Genomic DNA, 21,094 nt, shown 5'->3' on the forward strand with positions numbered 1-21,094 from the left:
CACTGTCACTCCCCACCTCCTCAAATTCTCGATCTCTCCTTGGTATTCTTCTGTAAGGAGAGAAAGAGTCAATGAATATGAGCTGTGGAATGCTTTGTAAGGATGAAAGGATATAATTTATAGAGGATCAAAGTGTGGGACGAGTGTGACATTGCTGTGACTCAGCTGGGGATTACTGATCAAATGAAAATTTGAAGAGGTGCCATGAGAGAGAGAGAGTGATGGAGATCTATGCAGCGTGTGCTGGCCCGAGGAATGATTTGCAGAAGTGGGAGGCAATTTTAGATGGGTAACACTTCTTACTTTTGCTGACCAGATCAGGTCATTGAACCCCTAGTGACACTGTGCAAGGTGTGAGGTGCCACAAATCTGCTGTTGACTTCTTCTATCATTTTCAGCTATGTCTGTTTGTTCTGTGTGATTCCTTCTCCATTCCATAGGGGTCAGAACTTTCTGTAGGTTCTCACACACTAGACCTTGACTTCCAGGAATATCTCAGAGAACCAGGGTGCAATGTTCTAATGAGAGATAATGGGAACTGCAGATGCTGGAGAATCCAAGATAACAAAGTGTGAAGCAGGATGAACACAGCAGACCAAGCAGCATCTCAGGAGCACAAAAACTTTGTTACCTTGCAATGCACTAATGTTCAGTGTCTAATCTGGATTCTTGGGAGTTCCATCCATAAATTCTACGGTCTCTATACACTTGGGTACTGAAATAGATAGCTGTAGGTCATCATCATGCCCACCTTGCTTCATTAGATTGGGAAATCTGGGAGCCACTTGACAAATACACACTGAAATGTCCAAATTTCTGATCCACTGCCAGCCTCCCCAGTTGTGAACCACATTACAATTCAGCCCATTATTCCAAATCGGCTAATAGTGCTGACTTTTAATTCCAACATCTTTATGGCTTTTTCAAATATGTTTTTGATAGCATTTCGTGAAAGGCCCTGCACATTGCAATGGAATTCCAACACCCTGTACTTTGCTATTTAAGAATTGCTGGCATCTACATTGTGTTCCTCTTGGTGTATTTCCAAAATTGAATGTGCCACCATTAAGAGACCAACGTCAACATGAAATGGTTTCTCAAACAGACTTACTCTGGAGCATCCCCTGCAAGTCTCAGTCCACCTTGTTCAGTGTTAATACACTTTTGTATCTTGATAGTAATGTACACAAGTGTCAGATTCATGGTAGTTGCTTTATTTTAATTGTACCTGTCACATGTTTTGTGGTATGTGTTATAGCATTCATACCGTTCTCAGGAGAGAATGAATTAATTATTATGGCAGGTTTTTATTGTCATCAGTTTATTTGCTGGCCTCTTTATGTTGATATCTACAACTCTTCAGCATTAACTTGCTTCTGGAGCAGCAGTGAAAAACCTTACATACACTGTTGGGCACAACAAAAATAATTCAGGGCTTCCGTTTTTATGTTTCATATCTCAGGTCAGCATAGATAAACAACAGTGTTAAACACCAACAGCACTAATAACATACTGTTCTTTTCCAGTTTGCAGCAACGAAACTGATCCTATATAATCTAATTACATGAAAAGGTTTATTTAAACACAGGACAAATTGATAGGATTGTCTTATACTCATATTACACAATGTTTAAAAGATGGTTACAAGCTTGGATTCAAATCAAAGACATCTAGACTCCAACCACTGGAGGAAGTAAATTCACTGTTTCGTTTTAGTCAACTAAAATAGACACCTATGCTTGTGGTTATAAGTCTGGCATCCTCTTGACCCATGTCCCTTTACTTCCTTGTTTAATAATAATCCTTTCCCTCTGTCAATTTTTTAGCACTTTTTTTGTGTGTACCACATTCACTGACTTCTCAGTTTGCATTGGTTGTCTTTCTTTCCTCACTGTTGCTCAGAGTATTTACCCTGGATTTCAGCCATTTCAGTGTCAAGACAGACAGCTAATGGGAATCTTACCTGAAGTGGATGACACAGACTTCTCCATGATTTATACCAATACAGGTCTAAAACTATAACCAAAGAAAAGTATCTATATGCGACAGTGTGTGAAGTGGATTCAGAGGCCTGCAGCGTGGCTGTGATAAGAGTGTTTGAAAGATGGGGTCTGGTTCTCAGCACTGACAAAGTAGTCCAACCTGAAGCACATTGCTGCAATACAAGAGCTCTTAAAGGTGCATCAGGGGAACTAAGTAATACAGATTTACTTTAGGCTTGTACAATGTCTGTTTTTTTGTGATTTCCTGGTAGGTTCATACATTGTCTGCAGGTATGTTTATCTGAAATTTTTTTTTAACTTTGTAATAATAATGCAACTTATTCAAATGTTTTAGCAGTGGCATCTGTCAAGTACAGGGATTATATACTCCAGAACTGTAAAGTATTGGAATTGCAGGGGACGCTGTCTAAATATACTATAATTTTACTTGTCAGGGAATGCAGATTCCTAATCATTTTGTAGAAAATTAAAAAGAACACACACTCAACTAACAGGACACAATGATTCATTTTGAATTTATTCCAGAATAGTAGAATTGTCAAAAACAAATATTTATGAAATGTATCAATTATTGCAGATGACTTAATTGTCTAATGCATATAACACAATCTCAACATTTCAAATCCAACATTTTACAATACACCAAATCAATGTCAATTTATTCACTCTGTACACAGTTACTGATGCAGGCAGTGCCCTGTCACTGCATTCATCATGGAAGTAGAGAAATTTGCACAATCCTGTTCTAAGCATTAATCATTCCAAATCCGTAAGCAAAGTTGGCCCAAAGGCTATTTGTTTAATATTGTATTAGCTACTAACTTTCTGGCACAGGCCAGAACCCAATTCAATATCCTGTATCTAGTTTCTGAGTACATGTACAATATCTGTCCACCCCTTCAAGGTAAATTGATGAGATAAGGTTTTTACTAAAGCAAATACTACAGCTATATTTTCCATTATATAATATGCAAAGTTAGAAGCAGCAATAATCCATGGGCTACAATGGGGATTGCCTTTTCTGAAAGAGAACATAGTGGTGCCTTGGATATTGATGGTGAAATCATCTAGTCCCAAAGCTACTGAAATCAGTGACTTGTTTGATCTGCATAATATATTTAGATTCTGGCAACGATATTGCTTTCTGGCGATTTGACAGGAGCCTTATTTTACAGTAATATTCTACCGAAACCGACTCTGCAAATCAAAATGGGAAAGAGTGTTTTGGGTTGTATATGAGTTTCCCTCTATTATCTGGGATCAATTTTGAAAATACCACAATCAAACTAGTAAAATCAATAAGCGTCCTCCTTCATTGTTACCTGAACATTGCTTCAGGAAAGCCTTTTATTTCACAGTAAATAGAGTCATAGAGCAATACAGCATGGAAATAGATCCCTCAGTCCAACTCGTCCATGTTGACCAGCTATCCTAAGTAAATCTAGTCCTATTTGCCAGCATGTGCCCTTTATCCCTCTAAACCCTTCCTATTCATATACCTATCGAAATGCCTTTTAAATGTGGTAATTATAACAACCCCCACCACTTCCTCCAGCAGCCCATACCATACACGCACCGCCCTCTGTATGAAAAAGCTGCCCCTTAGTTTCCTTTTAAATCTTTCTCCGCTCATGTTAAACCTATGCTGTCTAGTTTTGGACTTGCCCACCCCAGGGAAAAGATCTTCTCTCTTTACCCTATTCATGCCCCTCAGTATTTTATACACCTCATTAAGGTCACATTTCAGCCTCCGAGGATCCAGGGAAAATAGCCCCAGCCTATTCATCCTCTACCTGTAGCTCAAACCTTCCAAACTGGCAACATCCTTGTTAATCTTTTCTGAACACTTTCAAGTTGCACAATATCCTTCCTATAGCAGAGACACCAGAATTGCATGTAATATTCCAAAAGTCACCTACCCAATGTCCTGTACAGCTGCAACATGCCCTCCTAACTTGTAGTCAGTACACTGACCAATAAAGGCCAGTATACCAAAAGCCTTCTTCATTATCCTGTCTACTTGGAACTTCAATTTCAAGGACTTATGAACTTGCACTCCAAGGTCTTTTTGTTCAGCAAAAAAAAATTTGGAACACTTGGTGAATTAGCATGTCATCCTTGTGCAGGGGCCATGTTAATCTTCTCTGTATTGTTCCGATTTTAATTTATGTGCTACGGAAGTGAGCACTGAAATGTGTGAACCTGTGAGCTTCCAAGATTACATGAAACATCACTGCAGATCCCTGGTGGAGCGTTGTGCAGTCCATGGCAAGAGAAGCAAGGCATGCGCTATGACAATTACTATCAAATGATAAAAGAAAGGAATCAGAAGAAGGGCCCAGAGTGGAGTGTCTTTTGGGAGACTCAGATGAGGATAATCGGTGATATGGATCTACCTGATATGTGGAAGACATTGTTACATTTACAAATATGTCTCTCATTGCATTGTGGCAATACAAATAAATATATTATTGCTGTGTCTGTTTTATAATCCATATTTACAAGACAAGTATATTTTGCTGGAAAAATGAACAAAAAGGAACAAGATGATCAGAGGATTAGATAGGGTGGACAGTGAGAGTCTTTTTCCAAAGATGATGACGTTAGCTTGTATGAGGAGGCATAGCTACAAATTGAGGGGTGATAGATTTACGACATTTGTCAGAGGCAGGTTCTTTACTCAGAGAGTGGTAAGGGCGTGGAACACCCTGCCTGCCAATGTAATGAACTCAGCCACATTAGGGGCATTTAAACAGTCCTTGGATAAGCATATGGATGATGATGAGATAGTGTAGAGAGATGGGCTTAGATTAGTTCACAGGCTGGGGCTACATCGAGGGCCGAAAGGCCTGTTCTGCGTTGTATTGTTCCATGTTCTGTGTAAACCAAGAAGGCATAGATTTAAAGTGATATGCAAAAGAAACAAGGCTGATGTGAGGAAAATAATTTTTCATTCAGCAAGAAGTTATGGCTTGCAATGCACAGTCTGGAAATGCAGGGGAGAAAAGCTCAATCGAGGCATTCAAGAAGGCATTGGATGGTTATTTGGATACAGACATGTGTAACGGTATAGGGAGAAAACGGGAAAGTGGCAATAGATAATAATTGTTGTTTGAAGAGCTGGAACAGGTATAATAGGTCAAATGGCTTCCTTCTGCACTATAACATTTCTATAATTCTGTGATTTCAATTACTTCATTGCCTCTAATGTTGTAAAGAAGTTATTATGAGCAAGAGGAGGCCATTCAGCCCTTCAAGCCTTCTCCGCCATTCTTCACGATCCTAGTCGATAATCCAACTCAATAGCCTAATCCTGCTTTCTCCCCATAGCCTTTGATCCCATTCACCCCAAGCGCTACATCTAGTCACCTCTTGAATACATTCAATGTTTTGGCATCAATTACTCCATGTGGTAATGAATTCCACACGCTCACCACTCTTTGAGTGAAGAAATGTCTCCTCATTTCCGTCCTAAATCATCTACCCCCAATCCTCATATTGTAACCCCTGGTTCCGGATACTCCCAACCACCACCCCCCCACCCCGGCCACCCCGCAATGGGAACATCCTCCCTGCATCTACCCTGTCCAGCCCTGTTAGAAGTTTATAAGTCTTTATGAGATCCTCCCTCATTCATCTGAATTCTAGCAAAAACAATCCTAACCAACTCATACACCAGACTAGCCATCCCCAGAATCAGCCTGGTAAACCTTCACTGCACACCCTTGAGAGCAAGAGCATCCTTCCTCAGAAAAGAATACCAAAATTGCACACAGTATTCCAGGTGTCATCTCACCAAGGCCCTGTACAACTACAATAGCTCATCCCTGTTCCTGAACAACAATCCATAAAAATGATACTGGCCATTTCTGCATTTAGCACTGTCATTGGATATGCAGGGAACGTTTGGTCAGTCTTGGATAATGCCTCTCAATTGTTGCGGCATAAAATGAATCAATTGGCAGGCAACCTCGAGGGAACAAAGACTCTCTCAAACACTTGTGGAGTTGTACCATAGTTATGATTCACTTGCTGAAACCACTCCAGCCTACTCAAGGTGGCTTTAGGGGCAGGAAGGGTGGCTAGGAAATCAAGTTAGCTAACTGCAACAGTGTTGGTAGAATCCTGTCTTCTGCTCATAGACACATGCACACATTTCTACTAGTGGCAATAACAAGAAGGTGGTACCTGTCCTTATAACTTCCATTCATCACTGAGCTACAACTCCCTCAGCACAAACAAAGGAGTGAACTAGGGTAAGATCATAAGAGCTGAGGAGCAGCAGTAGGCAATTCACCCCATCAAAACTGCTCTGCCGTTCAGTACAATCGTGGGTGATCTCATATAGTCGTCAACTGCACTTTTCTGCCCGGTCCTCATAACACACAACCCATTACTAATTAAAAATATGTCTATCTTCTCCCAAATGTATTCAATGAGGGATCTGAGGAACCTGACCTGCACCAATCGATAACACAGATGATAATGGATATGTCCATTGAACCTTCCAGGGAACATATTAGAGATTCCACATAAAATATCAATTTGCAAATGAATTTAACCAGTAGGTTTAAACTACAAAACTCAATCGAGAATAAAAGGGATAACTGCAAAACATAACTTTTGTATACATTTATGCTTTGATATATTTGTATGTTAATTAAACGTATTTCCTTTTATGTGTTGGCTTTCAAATATTTGTGGTTGTTATGACCTTCAGTCTCAGTGTTTATCTGGATTATGGTTTATGGTTATTCAAGAACTGTAAGTAATGTTGATCTCACTGTAGTTCAGAACCATGCCAGATAATTATGGATTGTGGATGTTAGTTTTACAGTAATACTTGCTTTGCTCATTTTAATTATACATGCATAAAATTTGATCTTGAAGTAACAAATTTGATGTGCACTTTGTTTACAAATGAGAACTATAAATTAATTTTAAGATATGTACTCTTCACAGAAGGTCACTCAGCTCATTTGCTAATACTCCCAGGTAGTTTGTCACAGAAGTGCCTTCATGGACATAGTTGTAGAGCTATTAGCTCTTTATTCGGTTCACACATGCATAGCATTGGGAAAAGCTAGAATTTGCAATGTCTGTAAAGGACAAATAAAAAAATCTACTTAATACATTAAACACTCTGTACAGGTAAAGTAACAACAGGAGCTCAAGTTAATTATTCCTGTTTCACAATTCAAGACTAAACATGATTAAGTTAAGAAATAGGTACTTATAAAATCATTGTGAACAAAGAACAAAGAACTAAGAAAATTACATCACAGGAAAAGGCCCTTCTGCCCTCCAAGCCTGCGCCGATCAAGAACCTCTGTCTAACCCGTCATCTATTTTCTAACAGTCTGTGTCCATTTGCTCCCTGCCCATCCATGTACCTGTCCAAATATATCTTAAAAGATGCTAACGTGTCTGCATCTACCACCTCTGCTGGCAACGCGTTCCAGGCACCCACCACCCTCTGTGTAAAGAACTTTCCACGCATATCTCCCCCTTCCTCCTCTCACTTTGAACTCATGACATCTAGTAATTGAGTCCTCCACTCTGGGAAAAAGCTATTTTCCATTCACCCTGTCTATACCCCTCATGATTTTGTAGACCTCAATTAGGTCCCCCCACAATCTTCATCTTTCTAATGAAAATAAGCCTAATCTACAGAGGCACGGGATTGAGGGAGATGTAGTAGTTTGGATTAGAAACTGGCTTCCTGTAAGGAGGCAATGAGTGGTGATTGATGGAAAATATTCAGTCTGGAGTCAGGTCACTAGTGGTGTGCCTCAAGGATCTGTTTTGGGATCACGGCTGGTTTGTCATTTTTATAAATGACTTCGACGCAGGCATAGGTGGATGGGTTAGTAAGTTTGCAGATGACACTAAAGTCGGTGGAGTGGTGGACAGTGTGGAAGAATGTTGCAGGTTGCAAGGAGACTTGGATGAGTTGCAGAATTGGGCTGAAAGGTGGTAAATGGAGTTCAATGTAGATAAATGTGAGGTGATTCACTTTGGGAAGAATAATAAGAAGGCAGAATACTGGGTCAATGGAAAGATTCTTGGTAGTGTGGATGTGCAGAGGGACCTTGGTATCCGTGTACATAGATCCCTGAAAGTTGCCATCCAGGTTGATAACAAAGTGTGAAGCTGGATGAGCACAGCAGGCCAAGCAGCATCTCAGGAGCACAAAAGCTGACGTTTCGGGCCTAGACCCTTCATCAGAGAGGGGGATGGGGTGAGGGTTCTGGAATAAATAGGGAGAGAGGGGGAGGTGGACTGAAGATAGAGAGAAAAGAAGATAGGTGGAGAGGAGAGTATAGATGGGGAGGTAGGGAGGGGATAGGTCAGTCCAGGGAAGACGGACAGGTCAAGGAGGTGGGATGAGGTTAGTAGGTAGAAAATGGAGGTGCGGCTTGGGGTGGGAGGAAGGGATGGGTGAGAGGAAGAACAGGTTAGGGAGGCAGAGACAGGCTGGGCTGGTTTTGGGATGCTGTGGGGGGAGGGGAAGAGCTGGGCTGGTTGTGTGGTGCAGTGGGGGGAGGGGACGAACTGGGCCGGTTTTGGGATGCGGTGAGGGAAGGGGAGATTTTGAAGCTGGTGAAGTCCACATTGATACCATATGGCTGCAGGGTTCCCAAGCGGAATATGAGTTGCTGTTCCTGCAACCTTCGGGTGGCATCATTGTGGTACTGCAGGAGGCCCATGATGGACATGTCATCTAAAGAATGGGAGGGGGAGTGGAAATGGTTCGTGACTGGGAGGTGCAATTGTTTATTGCGAACTGAGCGGAGGTGTTCTGCAAAGCGGTCCCCAAGCCTCCGCTTGGTTTCCCCAATGTAGAGGAAGCCACAGCGGGTACAATGGATACAGTATACCACATTGGCAGATGTGCAGGTGAACCTCTGCTTAATATGGAAAGTCATCTTGGGGGCTGGGATAGGGGTGAGGCAGGAGGTGTGGGGGCAAGTGTAGCATTTCCTGCGGATGCAGGGGAAGATGCTAGGTGTGGTGGGGTTGGAGGGCAGTGTGGAGCGAACAAGGGAGTTACAGAGAGAGTGGTCTCTCCGGAAAGCAGACAAGGGTGGGGATGGAAAAATGTCTTTGGTGGTGGGGTCGGATTGTAGATGGCGGAAGTGTCAGAGGATGATGCGTTGTATCCGGAGGTTGGTGGGGTGGTGTGTGAGAACGAGGGGGATCCTCTTGGGGCGGTTGTGGCGGGGGCGGGGTGTGAGGGATGTGTTGCGGGAAATATGGGAGACGCGGTCAAGGGCGTTCTCGACCACTGTGGGGGGAATGTTGCGGTCCTTGAAGAACTTGGACATCTGGGATGTGCGGGAGTGGAATGCCTCATCGTGGGAGCAGATGCGGCAGTGGCTGAGGAATTGGGAATAGGGTACGGAATTTTTGCAGGAGGGTGCGTTGGAGGTGTATTCTAGGTAGCTGTGGGAGTTGGTGGGATTGAAATGGACATCAGTTACAAGCTGGTTGCCTGAGATGGAGACTGAGAGGTCCAGGAGGGTGAGGGATGTGCTGGAGATGGCCCAGGTGAACTGAAGGTTGGGGTGGAAGGTGTTGGTGAAGTGGATGAACTGTTTGAGCTCCTCTGGGGAGCAAGAGGCGGCGCCGATACAGTCATCAATGTAACGGAGGAAGAGGTGGGGTTTGGGGCCTGTGTAGGTGTGGAAGAGGGACTGTTCCACGTAACCTACAAAGAGGCAGGCATAGCTGGGGCCCATGCGGGTGAGCATGGCCACCCCCTTTGTCTGTAGGAAGTGGGAGGAATCGAAAGAGGGTGAGGACGAGTTCGGCTCGGCGGATGAGGGTGTCGCTGGAGGGGGACTGGTCGGGCCTGCGGAACAGGAAGAAGCGGAGGGCCTTGAGGCCATCTGCATGCGGAATACAGGTGTATAGGGACTGGATGTCCAAGGTGAAAATGAAGTGTTGGGGGGCAGGGAATTGGAAGTTCTGGAGGAGTTGGAGGGCGTGGGTGGTGTCACAGACGTAGGTAGGGAGTTCCTGGACCAAAGGGGAGAAAATGGAGTCCAGATAGGTGGAGATGAGTTCGGTGGGGCAGGAACAGGCTGAGACAATGGGTCGACCAGGGCAGGCAGGTTTGTGGATTTTGGGAAGGAGATAGAAACGGGCCGTGCGGAGTTGGAGAATAATAAGGTTGGAGGCTGTGGATGGGAGATCCCCTGAGGTGATGAGGTCATGAATGGTGTTGGAGATGATGGTTTGGTGGTCAGGGGTGGGGTCATGATCAAGGGGGCAGTAGGAGGAGGTGTCGGAGAGCTTTTAAAAGGCTTACGGTGTGTTAGGTTTTATTGGTAGAGGGATTGAGTTCTGGAGCTGTGATGTCATGCTGCAACTGTACAAAATGCTAGTACGGCCTCATTTGGAATATTGCGTGTAGTTCTGGTCGCCCCATTACAGGAAGGATGTGGAAGCATTGGAAAAGGTGCAGAGGAGATTTACCAGGATGTTGCCTGGTCTGGAGCACAGGCCTTATGAAGAAAGGCTGAGGAACTACATACAAGATGATCAGAGGATTAGATAGGGTGGACAGTGAGAGTCTTTTTCTGAGGATGATGACTTCAGCTTGTACAAGGGCACACAGCTACAAATTGAGGGGTGCTAGATTTAAGACAGATGTCAGAGGCAGGTTCTTTACTCAGAGTGGTAAGGGCGTGGAACACCCTGCCTGCCAATGTAGTTAACTCAGCCACATTAGGGGCATTTAAACAGTCCTTGGATAAGCATATGGATGATGATAGGGTAGTGTAGGGGGAGGGGCTTAGATTAGTTCACAGGTCGGCGCGACATCGAGGGCCGAAGGGCCTGTTCTGCACTGTATTGTTCTATGATCTATGATCTATCTCTCTTCATAGCTAGCACCCTCCATACCAGGCAACATCCTGGTGAACGTCCTCTGCACCCTCTCCAAAGCATCCACAACCTTTTTGTAATGTGGCGACCAGAACTGTACACAGTACTCCAAATGTGGCCGAACCAAAGCCCAATACAACTGCAGCATGACCTGCCAACTCTTGTACTCAATACCCCATCCAATGAAGGAAAGCATGCCATCTGCCTTCTTGACCACTCTGATGAAGGGTCTAGGCCCGAAACGTCAGCTTTTGTGCTCCTGAGATGCTGCTTGGCCTGCTGTGTTCATCCAGCCTCACATTTTATTATTCTTGACCACCCTATTGACCTGCGTTGTCACCTTCAGGGAACAATGGATCTGAACACCCAGATCTCTCTGTTCATCAATTTTCCCTAGGACTTTTCCATTTACTGTATAGTTCGCCCTTGAATTTGATCGTCCAAAATGCATCACCTCACATTTGCCTAGATTGAACTCCATCCGCCATTTATCTGTCCAACTCTCCAGTCTATCTATATTCTGCTGTAATCTCTGACAGCCCCCTTCACTATCTGCTACTCCACCAATCTTAGTGTCATCTGCAAACTTGCTGATCAGACCACCTACACCTTCCTCCAAATTATTTACATGTATCACAAACAACAGTGGTCCCAGCACAGATCCCTGTGGAACACTACTGGTCACAGGTCTCCAATTTGAGAAACTCCCTTCTACTAGTACTCTCTGTCTCCTGTTGCCTAGCCAGTTTTTTATCCATCTAGCTAGCACACCCTGGACCCCATGTGACTTCACCTTCTCCATCAGCCTGCCATGGGGAACCTTATCAAACGCCTTACTGAAGTCCAAGTATATGACATCTACAGCCTTGCCCTCATCAACCAACTTTGTCACGTCCTCAAAGAATTCTATTAAGTTGGTAAGACATAACCTTCCCTGCACAAAACCATGTTGCCTATCACTGATAAGCCCATTTTCTTCCAAAGGGGAATAGATCCTATCCCTCAGTATCTTCTCCAGTAGCTTCCCTACCACTGATGTCAGGCTCACCGGTCGATAATTACCTGGATTATCCTTGTTGCCCTTCTTAAACAAGGGGACAACATTAGCAAGTCTCCAGTCCTCCGGGACCTCGCCCGTGTCTATTTTAAGCCGAGCTTGTTTTCTGGATTATATTTGTATTTATTTTTCAGAATGATTTTCCTGAATTACGTGTTTTGTTTCCAATAGCCAAAAGATCAACATTTGATGTTAGTTGGCTTGCTGAGCTGGTTTGCTGTTCTGCAGCCGTTTCATTTTCCTGCTGGGTACCATCATCAGCGCTGCCTCCAATGAAGTGTCAGAGTGTTTTCCCACCTGGTTTTTAAACTCTGGAGTCCATTGAGCTGGATTGCCTTACTTCTGGTTTTCCTTCATAATGGAGCGTATATGGGGTCGAGTTCTATGTGCTTACTGATTGCTTTCTTTGTGGAGTATCAGGCTTCTAGGAATTCCCGTGCCTGTCTCTGCTTAGCTTGTCCAAGGATTTTGGTATTATCCCAGTTGAAAAAGAGATGAGGAGAAACACCAATTCAACTGGGACAACACCAAAATCCTGGGACAAGCTCAGCAGAGACAGGCACAGGAATTCCTAGAAGCCTGGTAATCCACTAAGAAAGCCATTAATAAACACATGGAGCTCAACCCATTATACACTCCACGACGAAGGAAAACCAGAAGTGAGGCAGTCCAGCTCAACGGATTCCAAAGTTTAAAAACCAGGCAGGAAAACTCTCCGACTCCTCATCGGAGGCTGCACTGGTGATGTTACTCAGCAGGGTGATGAATGTCTGCGGAACAACAAACCAGCTCGGCGAACCAACCACCTACAATCCGAGCTACAAATCTACTCCAAAGCCTTAGAGATCAGCATTATAAGGATAGAATGCTTTCTGATGGAATTATAATATTAATGGTGTCAATACCTTTCATGTTAGGTTAAAATTCTGCCCAGTAGCATTTTTGGAACAAAAGCAGGAGCATTTGGCAACTTCACCAAGGTTCACATTATCTGCTGGGGGAGAAATTGGGGGAGAACACAACTGTGTTCCTGCATTTCTCATTCTCTCCCTCCACCAACACCATCACCACATCATAACAACCCATCCCCACAATGTCCTCTCCCATATTCAGCCTGACAATGTTATTGTGTCAAATTCTATGTTTTAAAATTGTACATAAAATTTATAAAACACTATTTTGACCTCAGCTGAAGCATTTTGTACAGTTCTGGGTGCCATGTTACAGGAGAGATGTGAATGCTTGGGAGAGTGCATAGAAAGGCTTATGAAGGATAGTTCCAGGGATGAGGATTTCTCATGAAGAAAATAGATTGGAGAAGTTAGATCTGTTTTCCGTGGAGAAGGGAAGTTTGAGGGAAGATCTGATGGAGGTATTCAAAGTTATGAAAATCTAGATAGAGGAGAAACTGTGCCCACTCATGAAAAAAAAGCAAAAATTGAGAAGGCGCAATATTAAAGCAGTTATTAAAAGAAGCAAAAATGATAGGAGGAAAATTGTTTCACAGAATGAATGATTAGGGGCTGCAGAGAAGGCAGGAGAGTGGTAGAAATTGAGCTGTGCACTTGGAGAGCAGATGAAAACAAAAGGGGGCGAATGGCTGCTTTCTGAGCTGTAAAGATTCTGAGATTCTTATGGCTGTGACATCTATTATCATACTTGAACCAGAGATACAGACACAAATATAAGACTTTGTTGGTATTTGTTAAACTTTAGAGAGTACATTTTTCTCTACTTCCTTCCTTTGGTTTGCTAAGTCACGACTACATACCACCCAATAGCTGTGGAGGCAACTTAGTACCAGGTCTTTGCCATGACACGATAAACCAGGTGTAATGACATGCATAATAACATCCAAGGTTCAATGCTGCTCATGATTTTTCCTTCTATGCTTTTCTGTTTCTGTTGAAGTTGAAATATTCGGAAAAAAAAATTCTAAGACCCAAGTCATTTTCGGTTCTAATTTGTCCTTGAAAATCATGTCCATTTACCTTTGTGTAGTTGGCTATAATCTTTATCACATTTATGCTATATATCCCAAAATTTTCTCTGTTTCCTTGGTGACTTTCTTTTTATAAGAATACTTAATTTGTGAACCATCTGGTCTCACTTTAGTGTTACTCCAAAATCACACAGCAGAGATTGGAAGGTCAATGGAGTGAACAGTCAAAATTGAGACCGTGCATTCCATTGTTCAAAGCATTGTTCTCCAAGTCACTGTTTTTTACTCACTCATGTGATGCAGATGTCGCTGGCTGGGCTAGCATTTATTCTCCATCCCTAGTTGCCTTTGATAAGGTGGTGTTGAGATATCTTCTTGAACCATTGCAGTCTATGTGCTATAGCTACCCACAATACCATAAGGGAAGGAGATCTAGGAAAGTTGACCAGCGACAATGAAGAAACAGTGATAAATCATAGAATCCCTACAGTGGGGAAGCAGATATTCAGCCCACTGAGTTCACACCGCCCCTTGAACAGCATCCAAGCAAAACCCATCATCACACCCTTTCCCTGTAACCCTGCATTTCCCATGGCTAATCTACCTAGACTGTGCATCCTTGGACATTATGAGAAATTTAGCACGCCCAATCCATCTAACTTGCGCATCTTTGGACTGTGGAAGGAAACTGGACCATCCAGAGAGAACCCAAATAAACACAGGGAGAATGTGCAAACTCCGCAAGGACAGTCTCCCAAGGCTGGAATCAAGTTTAGGGCTCTGATGCTGTGATATTGCCGTGTTAACTGCTGAGTAACTGTGCCACCCATGATGTATATCCAATTCAAGATGATGAATGGCTTGAAGAGGAGCTCAAGGCTGGGGTTGATCCCATGTACCTGCTGCTGTTCTCTTTCTATAATGGTCCAGATCATAGGTTAGGAAGCTAGTCCTGTCCTATATTATATTATCCCAGAAAAGAAAAATATAGTTTGAAAAACCCAGTATATTTATTCTGAAAATGTACTTGGAAATGGATGTGCTGGTCATTCTGGAGCTCTACTTTGAAGTACGTAACATGAATCAGACCAGAGATAATGGGAACTGCAGATGCTGGAGATTCCAAGATAATAAAATGTGAGGCTGGATGAACACAGCAGGCCAGGCAGCATCTCAGGAGCACAAAAGCTGACGTTTCGGGCCTAGACCCTTCATCAGAGAGCTCTCTGATGAAGGGTCTAGGCCCGAAACGTCAGCTTTTGTGCTCCTGAGATGCTGCTTGGCCTGCTGTGTTCATCCAGCCTCACATGAATCAGACCAGGCTGTGTAATTCAGAAGTTACCTACCAATCTTCCTTCTGTAGGATTGTTTTCATAACATTAATTTGCAGGAAAAGTAAACATCTGGGAAACATGACGTGAAGTTTTCAATTCATTGTTAAGTCAAAATTTAACACGTCAAAACTTTAATTATAAATTGCTTCTAGGAAACTAACCCCATGTGTAATATTTCTGAGCCTATTAAATTAACTTTTATTCACATTCAGCTGTAATATCTGCTTTATAGAAATAAATGCAGAAAATCAGGCCACAACTCGGGTGCAAAAGAAAGCAGAATCTCATACCTTAAATGGCAAGTTTATAGGAATAAAGGGCATTTAATTGGACTGGAAGGTGCTGAGTGATGTTTCCACCACTTTCCCACCTACGTCCAATGAAATCCAGGAGGGAAGCTTTGAGGGTGGCCTTTTCAGCCTGATTAAGGCCTTTAGGTGACAATTAAATTGCTCCAGATATTCCAACCTGACCAAGACACATTTGCCAGCATTTGGCCCAAATCCCTTAAACCCTTCCTATTCATATACCCATCCAGACGCCTTTTAAATGTTGTAATTGTATGTGCCTCCACTACTTCCTCTGGCAGCTTGTTCCATGCATGCACCACCATCTGTGTGGAGAAAAAGTTTCCTTCTGGTCTGTTTTCAATCTTTCCCCTCTTACATCAAACCTAAGCTGTCTAGCTTTAGGCTATAGAATCCCTACAGTGTGGAAACAGGCCATTTGACCCATCGAGTCCATACCAACCCTCTGAACAGCATCCTACTCAGATCCAACCCATACCCTCTCCTACCCTATCCTTGCATTTCCCACACTAGACACAATGGGCAATTTAGCCATGTCATCCACATGTGGGAGGAAACCAGACCACCCAGAAGAAACCCACATAGACACAGTGAAATGTGCAAACTATACAGATATTCACCTGAGGCTGGAATTGAACCTTGGACCCTGACACTGGGAGGCAGCAGTGCTCACCACTGAGTCACCGTGCTGCCCCAGATTCCCCCACCCTTGGAAAAAGACCTTGGCTATTCACCCTATCATGTCCCTCATGACTTTATAAACCTCTATAATGTCTTCCCTCAGCTTCTAATGCTCCTGGAAAAAGAAAGCCCAGCCTATTCAGCCTGACTCTATAACTCCCTACCGTCCAGTCCTGACAACATTCTTGTAAATCTTTTCGGCAGCCTCTTAAATTTAATTACATCCTTCCTGTAGTAGAACAACCAAAATTGTAGACAGTATTCTAAAAGTGGCTCCACCAATGTCCTCTACAGTCACAACATGACAAGCCAACCCTTATACTCAATGTTCTGACCAATGAAGGCAAGCATGTCATACACCTTCAAAAACAAAGTTGTTGGAAAAGCTCAGCAGGTCTGGCAATATCTGTGAAGAAGAAAACACAGTTAAAATTTCGGGCCCTGTGACCCTTCCTCAGAACTGATGGTGGCTGGGAAAACGTCAGTTTGTATGCAGAAAATAGGGAGGTGGATATGGTAGGGACTAAACTATAAGATCGAGCCCAAACAGAGAAAAAGATAGTTGGACAGACAAAGGAGTTGCGAACAATCAGGCTGGGAGGGTGAGTAGTTGTTAATGGGGACTGTTAGTGAATAACAACAAGGGGTGCTTAGTAGCAGGCTATGTGGTTACAAGGCCTGGTGTGTGGGGTGGTGGGCTGGGACATGGGAGAATTTAGGCCCTAAAATTATTGAACCCAATATTGAGTCCAGAGGGCTGTAGGGTCCCCAAGCAGAAAATGAGGTGTTGTACCTCTAACATGTGTTGGGCTTCACTGGAACACTGTAGCAAGCCAGAGACAGAGATGTTGGCCAGGGAGCAAGGTGTTGCATTGAAGTGGCAGGCTACAGGTTGTGCAGGGTCTTTTTTGCGAGTAGAGCATAGATGTTCTGCGAAGCAGTCGCCAAGATTATGCTGCGTTTCCCCAATGTAGAGAAGACCACATTGTGAGCAGCGAATGCAGTAGCCTTGATAGACCAACACTTCACCTGCACTTCCAAAAATCTTGTCTACTGCATTCCCTGCTCACAATGTAGTCTCCTCTACATTGGGGAAATGAAGCGTAGACTTGGCAACCACTTCACAGAACATCTACATTCTGCTCGCAAAAAAGACCCTGAACTACCTGTTGCCTGCCATTGCATTGCATCACCCTGCTCCCTGGCCAACATCTCTGTCTCTGGCTTGCTATAGTGTTCCAGTGAAGCCCAAAGCAAGCTGGAGGGCTTTTGTGCTCCTGAGATGCTGCTTGGCCTGCTGTGTTCATCCAGCCTCACATTTTATTATCTTGGAATCTCCAGCATCTGCAGTTCCCATTATCTCTGATACTATTTTAACCTCACTGCGAAGCCTCTTCCAGGGATGCCTAACCTGAAGAAGTTACCCTCCTCCCTCCGGACCAACCTCAGGGAATCTCTCTCCCATTGCAACTCTCTTGTAATCTCTTCGGCCTTGAAACTGCTCGACCATGTCCTGAAGCAAACCAGGTACCACAGCCACATCACCTTTCTCAGCACCTGCCTACGGAACCAGATCATCCCCAAGGGACTACAGTCCACATTTCAGCCTTCCCAATTTGGCCCCAACCGTGACCACCTCTACACCCAGAACATTCAGACCCTTCAGAAGCGGTTCTCCCTGCGAGTCCTGAAACAGACACTTGCAGCCATGCGCCGGCACCTCCAGGCACTGCAATCCAGCCTGCCCCAGCTCAGAGCCTCCCTCTCCCAGACCTGCAAAGGACCCCTGCTGTTTTTTATCCTCCGCAGGATCCACAGACTGAACACCCAGTTCCACTCAGCTTTACTGGACACCAAAAATCGTAAGTACAACAAACTCACTGGCCCCTGCCCCCAACAAGAGGATTCCTGCGCCTCCCAAATCCCGACTCTGTCCCTGCCCCTCCCCCACCATGCACCCGCCGCCATTGACCATGAGGACACGGCCGGAGACCCCACCGATGACGTCACATCCGCCTCCACCGGCCACAGAACTTCCGGAACCGCTGTTGCAGTCACCACCTCCACGTCCAGGTACTACAGCCCACACACCACCCTCACCTCAGCTGCTGCCGCCCACCCCGATCCTCCCACCGCTGATGGAACCCTGCCCACGGTCGACGCTGACGGAACCCCGCCCACGGTCGACGCCGACGGAACCCCGCCCACGGCCGGCGAAACCCCGCCCACAGCCGACGCTGACGGAACCCCGCCCACGGCCGACGGAACCCCGCCCACGGCCGACGGAACCCCGCCCACGGCCGACGACCTCATCGCTCCGCCCACAACCTCCACAGCCTGCAACCCCAGAGAAGACAGCCACACTGAGCCCTGCCGCATCTTCACCATCCTCCCAGACCTCCCACTGACAGGACGAACGGTCAGTCCTGAGCAAGGGGCTCACCTTTGTCCCCCTACAACCACACATCAACGAATACCAGTCACGGTCGGACATAGAGCAGTTTTTCCGCCGTCTTCGCCTCCACGCCTACTTCTTCCACCGGGAACCCAACCCTCCTTCCACTGACCCCTTCACCCGCTTCCAACACAAGTCCTCCTCCTGGACACCACCCCCAGGCCTCCTACCCTCCCTCGACCTCTTCATCTCCAACTGCCGTCGAGACATCAACCGCCTCAACCTCTCCACCCCTCTCACCCACTCCAACCTCTCCCCCGCAGAACGGGCAGCCCTCCGCTCCCTCCGCTCCAACCCCAACCTCACCATCAAACCCGCAGACAAGGGTGGCGCAGTGGTAGTATGGCGCACTGACCTCTACATCGCCGAGGCCAGAAGCCAACTCTCCGACACCACCTCCTACCGCCTCCTCGATCATGACCCCACACCCGAGCACCAAACCATCATCTCCAACACCATTCATGACCTCATCACCTCAGGGGACCTCCCACCCACAGCCTCCAACCTCATTGTTCCCCAACCCCGCACGGCCCGTTTCTATCTCCTTCCCAAAATCCACAAACCTGCCTGCCCTGGTCGACCTATCGTCTCAGCCTGCTCCTGCCCCACCGAACTCATCTCCACCTATCTGGACTCCATTTTCTCCCCTTTGGTCCAGGAACTCCCCACCTATGTCCGTGACACCACCCACGCCCTCCACCTCCTCCAGGACTTCCAATTCCCTGGCCCCCAACACCTCATATTCACCATGGACGTCCAGTCCCTGTACACCTGCATTCCGCATGGAGATGGCCTCAAGGCCCTCCGCTTCTTCCTGTCCCGCAGGCCCGACCAGGCCCCCTCCACCGACACTCTCATCCGCCTAGCTGAACTCGTCCTCACACTCAACAACTTCTCTTTTGACTCCTCCCACTTCCTACAGACTAAGGGAGTGGCCATGGGCACCCGCATGGGCCCCAGCTATGCCTGCCTCTTTGTAGGTTACGTGGAACAGTCCCTCTTCCGCACCTACACAGGCCCCAAACCCCACCTCTTCCTCCGGTACATTGATGACTGTATCGGCGCCGCCTCTTGCTCCCCAGAGGAGCTCGAACAGTTCATCCACTTCACCAACACCTTCCACCCCAACCTTCAGCTCACCTGGGCCATCTCCAGCACATCCCTCACCTTCCTGGACCTCTCAGTCTCCATCTCAGGCAACCAGCTTGTAACTGATGTCCATTTCAAGCCCACCGACTCCCACAGCTACCTAGAATACACCTCCTCCCACCCACCCTCCTGCAAAAATTCCATCCCCTATTCCCAATTCCTCCGCCTCCGCCGCATCTGCTCCCACGATAAGACATTCCACTCCCGCACATCCCAGATGTCCAAGTTCTTTCAGGACCGCAACTTTCCCCCCACGGTGATTGAGAACGCCCTTGACCGCGTCTCCCGCATTTCCCGCGACACATCCCTCACACCCCGCCCCCGCCCCAACCGCCCCAAGAGGATCCCCCTCATTCTCACACACCACCCTACCAACCTCCGGATACAACGCATTATCCTCCGACACTTCCGCCATTTACAATCCGACCCCACCACCCTAGACATTTTTCCATCCCCTCCCCTGTCTGCTTTCCGGAGAGACCACTCTCTCCGTGACTCCCTTGTTCGCTCCACACTGCCCTCCAACCCCACCACACCCGGCACCTTCCCCTGCAACCGCAGGAAATGCTACACTTGTCCCCACACCTCCTCCCTCACCCCCATCCCAGGCCCCAAGATGACATTCCACATTAAGCAGAGGTTCACCTGCACATCTGCCAATGTGGTATACTGCATCCACTGTACCCGGTGCGGCTTCCTCTACATTGGGGAAACCAAGCGGAGGCTTGGGGACCGCTTTGCAGAACACCTCCGCTCAGTTCGCAACAAACAACTGCACCTCCCAGTCGCAAACCATTTCCACTCCCCCTCCCATTCTCTTGATGACATGTCCATCATGGGCCTCCTGCACTGCCACAATGATGCCACCCGAAGGTTGCAGGAACAGCAACTCATATTCCGCCTGGGAACCCTGCAGCCATATGGTATCAATGTGGACTTCACCAGTTTCAAAATCTCCCCTTCCCCTACTGCATCCCTAAACCAGCCCAGTGCATCCCCTCCCCCCACTGCACCACACAACCAGCCCAGCTCTTCCCCCCCACCCACTGCATCCCAAAACCAGTCCAACCTGTCTCTGCCTCCCTAACCGGTTCTTCCTCTCACCCATCCCTTCCTCCCACCCCAAGCCGCACCCCCAGCTACCTACTAACCTCATCCCACCTCCTTGACCTGTCCGTCTTCCCTGGACTGACCTATCCCCTCCCTACCTCCCCACCTACACCCTCTCCACCTATCTTCTTTACTCTCCATCTTCGGTCCGCCTCCCCCTCTC

The 21,094-nt window shown here is 46.1% G+C and overlaps 1 protein-coding gene and 1 non-coding gene across 2 annotated transcripts in view; one reads left to right on the top strand and one right to left on the bottom strand.

Moving 5' to 3' along the window:
- gpc6a (glypican 6a) overlaps positions 1-21,094 on the top strand; it is a 936,149-nt gene that overhangs the window by 509,409 nt on the left and 405,646 nt on the right. The window lies entirely within an intron of this gene.
- On the bottom strand, positions 4,085-4,191 carry LOC125453729 (U6 spliceosomal RNA). The gene has a single exon (XR_007247837.1). It is a non-coding gene; the product is annotated as a U6 spliceosomal RNA (small nuclear RNA).

This window comes from Stegostoma tigrinum, chromosome 6, assembly GCF_030684315.1.
Source record: "Stegostoma tigrinum isolate sSteTig4 chromosome 6, sSteTig4.hap1, whole genome shotgun sequence".
Taxonomy (NCBI): Eukaryota; Metazoa; Chordata; class Chondrichthyes; order Orectolobiformes; family Stegostomatidae; genus Stegostoma; species Stegostoma tigrinum.